Below are 12,692 nucleotides of genomic sequence, written 5' to 3' on the forward strand. Positions count from 1 at the left end.
AGGTGAATATCATTGTATCCTCTGACCTGAGATACATATTGGGTTCAGATATTTGCTAAGTATTGTGCCTTGATTCTTTCCTTCGCTATTCTGAAATATGGTAGTTCATAAGGAGGAGCTCAGGTATAATGCAAGGTATATATTTAGGACATATGTAGTCAAGATGGAATTTGTCCCTCTTATTCGTTGAGAGTCAGATGTCTAAGGCCTGATAAAGTTAAATCTAAAGGAGAGTGATCACTCTGTATCTCTTAGATTTAACATGACATCTAGGACAAAAGGATGTAATGAAAAGATTCACCTATTCATATTCGAGATGGGAACTCGAAAGGGATGATGTTATTGAATGGCACAAAGTCATAACATGTTGGGGGTGATGGACGGTCGTTAGGTGGTATCCATCACTTGCATTAATTTCTTATGTTTCACGTGCAAGTGGGAGATTGAAGGTATTTTGTATGCCCGAGAGACATATTAAATTAATGTGGCTAATGTGTTATGATCCAAGTCGGGTCATACCCAATAACAAGCTTACCAACACTTTACAAGTATTTAATCTTAACGGTTGGATCGTTAAATAAATACGCGACACTTGGATTTTAGAAAATCGGTTTTCTAAAATATTATCACTTGAGATAAATTATTTGGATAATTTACATAATAAGGATTTAATTATTTATAAGTTTAAATAATTATATTGTGTTATATTTTATAAAAGGTTTTATAAAATATGCAAGTAACAAAATAAATTCATGGATTTGTATATAAATTGTTTTATAAAATAAACACTTATATATAAAATAAACCCCATGATAATTGGCAGTTTTTTTGGGGTCTCCAAGAGAGCATCTCATGCTCTTTTTTGTTACTTTCAATTCTACACAACTCCATATAAGCATGCTTACACTTCTACCAAGTTAGGCACTTATTCTCTCAAGTGTTACATGCAAAAATAGACATAAAAAAACTGCAGAATTCAGCTCATAAGAGAGCAGTAGGCCGTGGCCTTTTGGGGATTTTAGGGAGGTTCTAAATTCAATTTTGCAAGTCTATAATCAAGTGTAATAAAATCCTAACCAAAGGCTAGGTGTTGGTGCATAAGTTTGGGGTATAACTACTTGAGGTTTCATCCATTTGAAGCTCTATTCTTCATCATCATCTTCATCATCAACTACATAGCTTGGAGAAGGTATAATCTCTTATCTATCTTGTAGTTTGTAAGTATGTTTCACAACTTGATCCTTATTGGGATTTAACTTTAATTGGTTAAAGTTTAACAAGTCTAAAATTAGTAATTAACATGCTTCCGCTTTCTTAATTCTTAAAATGGTTTAAGTATATTATGAACTTGTTAAATCCCAACAGTCGAAAGGATAACGTAGATATATATCGAGGTTATAATAAGAGTAGTCTTACTGAGAAGTCGAAGTGGAGCTGTGACAAAATTGGCTACTTTGAAAAGGAATCGTAAGATTGTTTTTGCTAATAAATGATAAGGAATTCAATGCGGATACGTTTTAATCATAACTTCGGTTTCGAAAGTTTTTCAGGTGCATAACTGTATGCATAAATCTTTCTTCCGTAAACGTAGTGCAGTTGGTTTATCTTCTCAATTGAGGGGTTTTCAAGAATCATAAAAAGGTTTGAACGCGGATTATAATTGTCGAGGTACAAATGAGGTTTAAGATGAAATCAAGTGGCAAACTTGAAGAAATGTTCAGTATGTTATAATCAATATTTTAATTCATTTTACTTGTCCAAAGTTAGCAGTCCAATTGTCCAATAGTCCAATATATTCATATATATATAAATTAAATATATAATATACGTATCGTGACCCGTGCACCGGTCTCAGTATTGATCACAACTCAAACCATATATATATTTTGGAATCAACTCCAACCCTGTATAGCCAACTCCCACCTTCACATATAGAGTGTCTACGGTTGTTCCGAAATATATATATAGATGGGTCTATATGATAAGTCGAAACCTTGTATCCGTGTCCCGTTATTTAAAATGCGAAAAGTAAATAAATATATATCATGACCCATTATACAACGTGTTGTCTCAGAATTAATCCGACGTATTGTTGTACATGTGTCCCGACGGTATGTAAAGTGCGGAAATTAAATAACAATAAATAAAATTGCGAGAATGTAAATTGCGATAAATTAAATGTTAATCAGTTAGCTGGGAACAGTTAGCCGGAACAGTTAGCGTGGAATTCTTAACAGATTTTCAATTAGTTAATTCGTGTGTTTCTAACAATTTTTAATTTGTCCAATGTTTCTTCTTTATGCCACTTGTTGAATTCTGATAGATCAAAATTCAAATATGAAATTTGAATAGAAATGATTGTTCTGTGGTGAACGGATACGTATATCGGTAGTTGTAAGTAGGATAGTAGATGACCGTTGAATCAGATTCGAAGAATGTACGGTGTAACTTATTAATGTGAAATCTAAATATTCCTCGGGTACTACCCACCCGTTAAAATATTTTCATCATTAACAGTTTGTACAAAAGAATTTTTAATTACAATCTTTATGAAAATATACTTGCATATATATTTTCATCGGATGTAATCATGGATTTAATGAGTCAATAAGATATTATACTCATTTGATTTATTGTTAGCACTTGATTACATGATCTCTAAAACATTAGAGATTACATAATTTCCATGTCGAACGAAGGTAAATGAGGTAGAAAAATACGTAGAACGAAATCAATCGATGTAAAACGATATGTAGATCGAAGATCATACTCGAAATACAGATGGTAACATTGAGGCGTGTGATGTTGATATCCGAGATACAGGTTGTGATGAGATTTACGACACGATTGTGGTTGGGGTGATAAGAGTATTGTCAACGTTGATGATGGTGGTACGGATTATGCTGCTGGTGCTGCTGCTGGTGTTTGTAACCTTCGCACCGTATTTTCTAAAGCCACTACCCGAGCGCGAAGCTCGTTGACTTCTTCTATTATACCGGGATGATTGACGGTTGGAACGAGAGAATGTACAAGATTCGAAATATGGGATAGTATATAATCATGACGAGATACTCTAGAAATGAGCGAGAAAATAGTGTTTCGAATAGTTTTGCCGGTAAATGCTTCAGGTTCATCGTTAAGAGGACAATTTGGTGGATGGAATGGATCACCTTCTTCTTGCCTCCAGAGATTTAGTATATTACGAACCCATCCCCAATTCATCCAGAATATATGATGGAAAATTGGTTGATCCATTCCGGTGACGCTGTTATCGGAGCTCGAATGGAAATCCATATTGGCGTAGCTATTGAAGTCGGAGGAATTCGAACTGGATGAGGAATCCATCTTGTATAGTCGGAGAAATAAATTTTTGGTTTGGAATATATTATAGGAGTTGGGTTTAGTACTCTTCAATACATAATTTACATATGTATATATAATACCAAAATCCCGTGAATTACGGAGAATCTTTGAAATACGTCAGGCAATACCTGTAGTAACAGATACGCTAGGATATGAATTTTGTCTATACACTATCGATGCACCAAATGCAGTAAGACATGTCTAGACTTAAGAATGCTAAGAAGGAAATTCTCTAAAGATGATAAGAAGATGATTTCCGACTAGAAATGATAAGCAAAATTTTTGACATACAGACATGGTCAAAGTCCAGACCCACTAATGCATCTAAACAACTAACAGTTAGACACATTAATGCAAGACCTGGTTCGCTAAGACCAACGCTCTGATACCATTCTGTCAAACCCCGTCCAAGACTCCCTGGACGGAATCATCAATATCTGGTTCCATTGCGATGATCGACTCCACACAATGTCCTTAACATGAGCAAATGCACAGTGGAAGATTTAATTCGTACCTGAGAATAACATGCTTTAAAATGTCAACATAAAGTTGGTGAGATATATAGGTTTGATGCTAGCAGCGTTATAACTATGGACCACAAGATTTCATGTTTATACATAATACACTCCTCGTGTATGAAAAGTCGTTGAGCACTTGGTAACCATACTTAACATTTAAATCACAGCAGCATATTCTTAAATAAACCCTACACCGTACCAAGTGTAGTAACAAAATGAAGTACTGTGCAACCGTTAAAAACTGGTCGTCCAACCCGGTTGGGGTTGTCAGACCCGATAGATCTATCAACAGGATTCGCGTTTACGCTCCTCACGTAAATATTAGCTACCAAGTATAAAGAAATATGCCATGGTACAACTCAACGTATATTTATTTTTGATCACTTGTGTCCATATCGTAAATCATTTATAAAAACAGCGCATGTATTCTCATCCCAAAAATATTTAAAGTTCAAAAAGGGATCTATATACTCACCTAATGTATTTTGTAGTAAAAATACATATAACATCATTGATCAAGTATAAGGTTGACCTTGGATTCACGAACCTATATCATTTATATATATATATATTAACACATATCCCATTTAATCAACTAAATTTACTTATATTTTATAATTTATTAAAATTAGTATCCTTGAATATAATTATACTTATAATAATTATATGATATATAATTTAATTAAAGTTTTATCAATTTAAATGGTAATATATTAGTTAAAAATATATTAGTATGTAATATTATTTGACTTGTAATATATTTTTAAATGACATTTATTTATTAATAATAATTATAATAATACTAAAAATAATGTTAGGAATGATAACAATAATAATAATAATAATAATAATAATAATAATAATAATAATAATAATAAAACTAATAATACTTATAAGGATAATCAAAATGATAATTTTAATAAAAAATACATTTGTTAATAATAATTTCAAAAATAATAATTTTAAGAATAATACTATTAATAATATTAATAATCATAATAATAATAATAATAATAATAATAATAATAATAATAATAATAAGTAAGTAAGTAAATAAAGACTACCTTAATCAAATGAGTTCCAAAAATAATAGTCTATGCCAGGAATTGAACCCGAGACCTCACGCATCCCCAATACCTCCCCTAACCATTTAACTAAACCTGCTTTTCTGTTTTAATCTATCCTCGCAGTAATTTATATATCCCGTATTACTTCCATTAGACCCACACTTTAGCCGGTTATGTAATTGTGTTTCCTTAGCCAAAGTGTAAATATAAATACCCTGGCCCAACATTGTTCCATAAGCCCAATCGTTAAATAGAGTAAGCCTAAAAATTTTAGCAGCCGATTGACAAAAAAAATATATATTTTCGTTCAGTTGTTACCAGCTGGATCCCATCGAATAACTATATACATCACCCTTTTGTCTCGTACAGTTTAATATCATTTAATTAATCTTCAATAAATCATCATTCCCACGTTCTTCACAGGAACTGAAAAAAATAGCGGCAACGTCGATGGGTTTTATTTGTTTGTGGTTTCACGAAACAAAACAGAAACAGCGAGCTATATGTTTTAGAAACAAGGATAAGGTTGCATAGCAGACTTGTTGATTAGTGATACTGAAGTGGGTTTTTCGCAGGTGATCAAAAGAATGGGGGTAGTTCGATGGTGTATAGGTTGTGGTGCTCGATTACCATGAAAGAAATAGAAAGAAATTATAAAACGCAAGAGTGATCGTTCTTGGTTTAAAACAGAAACGAAAGAGATCTGTGGTGAATATAGGTTGTATAGGTGATGGGTCTCGGTTGATAACAAGCCAGTAGCAGCAATAATAGTGGTGGCAGTCGGTGATGTTGAGTTTATTCATTGACTAGTAATAATTGAAGATGTACGGGTGGATTTGTTTTGTTGGTTGTCTCAATTAACAGAACCAACAGTGATCGGTTTTAGAGAATCAAAGGTGGTTGTTTAGGGTGATGATATGGGTTATGTTTGGTAGCAAACATAAAATACAATTTAAGAATAAACGGGTTTGCAGATTTGTTGTTGGTGGTTTTAAGTGGTGGTTTGAAACAGAAACCAGTTGCAATGGTGGCTCGACAAGGAAACAGAAAAATAACGCAAGTCACTCAAAACAGTAAGTGGGTTTGAGGGTTTGATGAATTGGTGATCAAAGTGGTTTCAATTCTTGCTCGTTTCATATAAACAGAAGATGTAGAAAGAAGAAGAGAAAGAAAAGAAATAACATAAGATGATGGTTTTAAAGGTGGTTCGGTGATTGAGGAGAATAGTGATCGGGCACGGTGGTGGTGGATAGATGGTGAAGTGGTGAAGTTTGTATGTAGGTTATGTCATACATATATATATATATATATAATAGATTAGGTTCATTGAATGAAAATAATCAAAACAAGAAGCGAAGGTTAGTGAGGGTTTGATCATGGTGTTCATGGTGTCATGGTTGGCGAGTTTGTGGGATGGTTGAAGGTGTTGATGGTTTGCCGGATAAGTGGTGGATGGTTTGTTGCTCCGGTTGGCAAGAAGAAGCAAAGAAGGAAAGAAAATGAAAATGTGTTATATCTCTATGTATATCATATATCTATCTACATATATATATTAGTTAGATTGTGATATAAAGAAAACAGTGATCTCATAAATTTAATAATTGCCATTTCTATAGTTATATTGGGAAAGGCTTAATTAATAAACAATAGGGTATTGAGTGGTTGAATACTAAAAAAACATGTAGGAAAATAATAATTAGAAAATTTAGAAATGGGTGTTTGATTTATATAATAGAATAAGTATAACTTAGCACAGTAATCTCAATTTGCTCCCTTAATTCACGGATAAAAATGCATGAATCATTAAAAGTAGAGAAAGACTTTGAACCCGATTTTGGAGCAGTCTGTTTGTTTATTATATTAATAAATAAATAATTATAATTATGTTAATAATATTAATAATACACTATAATATTTTGTAGTAAAAATATTTATGTTCCTAATTCATAATAAGGACCCGTGATCAAAATATCTGATTATATTATCATTTAATCTCGTTAAATAAAATACGTACATATTAAGTATTATATATCTAATACACATAATAGTTCGTGAATCGTCAGGCTTGGTAAAAGGGTAACTAATTATCCGAATATAGATTTCAAACTTTTTAGACTCAACATTGCAGATTTTGCTTATCGTGTCGAAAATATATAGAGATTAAGGTTTAAATTTGGTCGGAAATTTCCGGGTCGTTACAAAAGGTCACCTAACCGGAATTTGGTTTACCGTTGGATTCTAAAATTTAACACATCAATTAGATATAAAAGGATATTGATCGTTAAATTATAAATGATACTTAAACGAACTTTGTTAAATTTTGTAGATGGCCGCTAATAACAACAACATTCCAAACGCACAAATCAACTTTAATAACCTATCATTAAGGTCCTTACTCGAAAAGGAAAAACTCAACCATACGAATTTCATGGATTGGTATCGCAATCTAAGAATTGTCCTCAAACTTGAGGATAAAGCGTATGTGTTGAAAGACCTCATTCCCGATCAACCCGAGGAGGATGATGTCGAGGGTATGGCATATTGGGGGAAATATTGCGCCGATTCGGCTCAAGTTTCTTGCCTTATGCTTGGGACCATGATCCCCGATCTCCAAAAGGATTTTGAGCATCATGGAGCATACGAGATGATCACTCAGTTGAAGGAGATGTTCCTTCAATAAGCTCGTATTGAGAGCTTCGAAACGGTTCGAGCACTTCATGCTTGTCGAATGGACGACTCCCAATCCGTCTCATCCTATGTTCTTAAGATGAAAAGCCTAATTGATCGATTGCAACATCTAAACTATAACGTGTCTAATGAATTAGCCACAGACCTTATCCTTAACTCTTTGTCAAAAAGGTTTGACACATTCGTATTGAATTACAACATGAATGGTTGTGATAAGAGCATTGGCGTATTGTATGCCATGCTTAGGACGACCGAATCAAGTATGGGTAAAAGGGCTTCACCCGTGCTTATGATCAATGAAGGCGGGTCTAAGAACAATTCCACTTCTAAGCCAAAGGTGGCTAAGAGGAAAGGACCCACCTACCATGGAAAGGGCAAGGGAAAAGGAAAGATGGTTACCCCAACCAACAATAACAAGAAGCAAAAGGTTGCCGGTAAAGCAAACCCCAAGGAAGATGCGTGCTTTGATTGCGGTGAGATAGGTCACTGGAAACACAACTGCCCGATCTACCTAAAGGAGTTGAAAGAAAAGAGGGATGCAGGGCAAACCTCAGGTAATGTATATATGGTATATGTTGAGCTAAGTATTACTTCGTCTAATACATGGGTATTAGACACAGGATGTGGAACTCATATTTGCAATTCTTTGCAGGGGTTCAAAAGAAGTAAGCAAGATGCGGGAACAACAAGTCTTTTCATGGGAAATGGTGTAAAGGTGCATGTAGAAGCTCAAGGAGACTTTATTTTGAAGCTACAAACTGGTTTGGAGCTTATTTTGAAAAATATTTTGTATGCACCTGATCTGACTCGAAACATTATTTCTGTATCCCGTTTAAGACAATTTGGTTTTAATCTTAATTTTATTAATAATGATATCCATGTTTCTTTAGATAATGTGTTCTATTTTAAGGCTTCGTCTTTGAATGGTATTTCTGAATTGGTTCATGATGACACATCACACAATAGCTCAATATTCCATGCAAACACCAAGAAACTCAAAAGAGATTTGAATGATTCCTACTTATGGCATTGTTGCGTTGGTCACATAAACAAGAATGGAATGCATACACTTCAAAAGAATGGACTTTTGAAATCAAATGAACTAGAATCGTTTGATGTATGTGAATCTTGTTTACAAGGCAAAATGACTAAAGCACCTTTCAAAGGGATCTATGAAAGGGCTAAAGACTTATTGGGATTAATACATTCGGATGTATGTGTACCCTTTAAACCCATGACTAGGAATGGTGAAAGATACTTCATTACTTTCATTGATGAGTTCAGTCATTTTGGATATGTCTACTTGTTGAGACACAAGGACGAAACTTTTGAAGCATTCAAAGAATATCAAAATGAAGTACAAAATCAACTCAACAAAACAATCAAGGTACTTCGTACCGATAGAGGAGGAGAATACCTAAGCGATGCTTTTCAGAATCATCTTAAAAGTTGTGGGATTATCTCACAACTTACTCCACCCGGGACACCCCAGCTTAATGGAGTATCTGAAAGGAGGAACCGAAGCCTAATGGATATGGTTCAATCTATGATGGCTAGAAGCTCGTTACCTCTATCATTTTATGGTTATTGTCTATGCTCCGCGGCTCGTATTCTAAATATGGCCCCAACCAAGAAAGTGGAACGAACACCTCATGAGATGTGGTTTGGAAAACCTCCATCTCTATCATACTTAAAGGTATGGGGATGTAAAGCTTACCCTAAGCGTTACGTCCCTAATAAGTTGAATGCTCGATCCACGAAGTGTATCTTCATAGGATATCCCAAGGATGATATGGGATACTATTTCTATGATCCAACCGAGCAAAATGTATTTGTTGCTCAAAAGGTGGAATTCCTTGAAACTAAGTTCCTAATGGAAGGTAATAGTGAAAGGAAGATAGATCTTGAAGAGGTTCAAGATCAAGTAGATGATACACAATTAGTTGCCACTAGCACTCAACATGACAATGTTGAGAATGATCAAATGGATGATCAAAGTATACAAGACGTTCGCAGATCTGGTAGGATTAGTAATCCTCCTGAGAGATATGGGTTTCTCATGGATGGTTGCTATGTGGTTGATTTGGATGAACCAACAAACTACCAAGATGCTTTATCAAGGATTGATAAAGGTAAATGGCAGGAAGCCATGAACGCTGAGATGCAATCCATGTATGACAACCAAGTTTGGGATTTGGTTGCACAACCTACTGACTCCAGGCTAGTTGATTGTAAATGGCTTTTCAAGAAGAAAAACGACATACATGGAAACTTGGATACATATAAAGCTAGACTTGTAGCAAAAGGTTTCACTCAAACTCAAGGGGTTGACTATGATGAAACTTTTTCGCCTGTGGCAATGCTAAAGTCTATTAGGATATTATTTGCCATTGCTGCTCATTATGATTATGAAATATGGCAAATGGATGTCAAGACCGCTTTCCTAAATAGATATCTTGAGGAAGATGTCTATATGGTTCAGCCTGAAGGTTTTGTTTATCCGAAATATCCTAACAAAGTATGCAAGTTAAAGAAGTCAATCTACGGATTGAAACAAGCATCTAGAATGTGGAATCTTCGTTTTAATGAGGAGGCCAAGAAATTTGGCTTCATTAAAAATGGTGATGAAGCTTGTGTATACAAGAAAGCTAGTGGGAGCACTATCATGTTCCTTGTACTATATGTGGATGATATATTGTTATTTGGAAATGATATCTCGACAATGCAAGGGAGCTAAAACTTGGCTAAGTAGATGCTTCTCCATTAAGGATCTTGGAGAAGCACAATACGTTTTGGGGATTGGGATCTACAGGGATAGATCCAAGAAATTAATAGGTTTGAATCAAAGTACATACATTGAAAAGGTCTTGAAAAGGTTCAAGATGGAGAACTCTAAGAAAGGTTTAGTACCTATTCAAAGAGGAACACTTCTCAGTTCATCTCAGTGCCCTACCACGAGAGATGAACAAGAGAGAATGAAAAATGTCCCGTACGCGTCTGCTATTGGGTCAATTATGTATGCAATGATATGTACTAGACCGGATGTGTCATCCGCTCTTAGTTTGACAAGTAGATACCAGAACAACCCTGGAAATAGTCATTGGATTGCCGTTAAGAGTATATTGAAATACCTTAGGAGGACTAAGGATATGTTTCTTATATACGGGTCTGGTGAGGAGGAACTCGCTGTAAAAGGTTACGTGGACGCGAGTTTCCAAACTGATCGAGATGATTCTCGATCACAATCCGGTTATGTCTTCACATTAAATGGATGTGCAGTCTCTTGGAAGAGTTCAAAACAAGATGTTGTTGCATTATCCACTACAGAGTCAGAGTACATTACTGCCTCATTGGCAGCTCAGGAAGCTGCATGGATGAAGAAATTCATCGACGACTTAGGAGTAGTCCCTTCCATTCAGGACCCTCTTGAGATCTTTTATGACAACGAGGGTGAGATTGCTCAAATCAAGGAACCTCGTGCTCACCAAAAGACCCGTCACATTAAGCGGAGATTTAACTACATAAGGGATGAGGTTGAAAAGAGAAAGATATGTATTCACAAAGTTCACACAGATCTAAATATAGTGGATCCATTCACGAAGCTCTTACATGGAGCAAAACATGCAGGACATGTTTGTGCATTATGGCTTCAATATTCTAGTGATTGGTTGTGATCTGTTTTATGTATTGTAATGGAACGAAGTTGTTCAAACTCATTAATATAATTATGGTGTTAATTTATTAATTTTGAGTTAAGTTCCTATTTTGCATATTTTATCCATGAATAAGCTATTATTCTAAATTCCGTAGTTGATCACATTTGTGGGAACAAGTGTGAGGTTTAGACTATTATGAACTTGGATTGGTAAACATTCACAGGCTGAATGTGGGGCAAGGTTGCTTCCAAGGTTCATAGATATTTGTGGGATGAAAATATTGGAAGACCCGCTCTCAAGATTTACTGAATAGAGCCTTTGTGGTTGATCACATGTAATCTTGAGTAAAGGCGAATATCATTGTATCCTCTGACCTGAGATACATATTGGGTTCAGATTTTCACCAAGTGTTATGCCTTGATTCTTTCCTTCGCTATTCTGAAATATGGTAGTTCATAAGGAAGAGCTCAGGTGTAATACAAAGTATATATCTAGGATGTATGTAGTCAAGATGGAATTTGTCCCTCTTATTCGTTGAGAGTCAGAAGTCTAAGGCATGACAAAGTTAAATCTAAAAGAGAGTGATCATTCTGTGTCTCTTGGATTTAACATGACATCTAGGACGAAAGGATAAATGAAAGATTCACCTAATCAAATTCTAGATGGGAACTCGAAAGTGATGATGTTATTGAATGGCACAAAGTCATAACATATTGGGGGTGATGGACGGTCATTAGGTGTTATCCATTACTTGCATTAATGTGATGACCCGGAAATTTCCGACCAAATTTAAACTTAAATCTTTATATGTTCCGACACGATAAGCAAAGTCGTCTCTAAATTTTTGAACTATTTCATGTCATCAACTACCCTTAAATTTTGCTCGACGATTCACGAACTATTGTTGAAAATAAGTTGTTGGTTATCATTGTGTTTAAAAAAAAAAGAATTATAATTCTTATTATTATGTTTATCATTACTATTATTAAATATTATTAGTATTATTATTATTACTATAATTATAATTAAAAGGTTATTATTATCAAAGATAAAGATATTAAATATAAATAATAATATAAGAATAATTAAAAATTATAATTTAGTTGTATTAGTTATTACATTATGAATATGATTACAAAAAAAAAGGTATCATTCTTATTTAAGATTTATCATTAGTAATAATAATATTATCATTATTATTATATTATTATAAGTTTATATTATTATAATATGTAATATTAAAAGTAGTATTATTATAGTTATATTTATTTATTAATTACATTATTATTACTTATTCCATTAAAATTCTTAATATTGTGACTTATTATTATTACTTGTATTATTATTATTTGTATTATTATTAATTTAAATATAATTAAAAATTTACTATCTATAATAAT

The sequence above is a fragment of the Rutidosis leptorrhynchoides genome, chromosome 11 (assembly GCF_046630445.1).
Source record: "Rutidosis leptorrhynchoides isolate AG116_Rl617_1_P2 chromosome 11, CSIRO_AGI_Rlap_v1, whole genome shotgun sequence".
Taxonomy (NCBI): domain Eukaryota; kingdom Viridiplantae; phylum Streptophyta; class Magnoliopsida; order Asterales; family Asteraceae; genus Rutidosis; species Rutidosis leptorrhynchoides.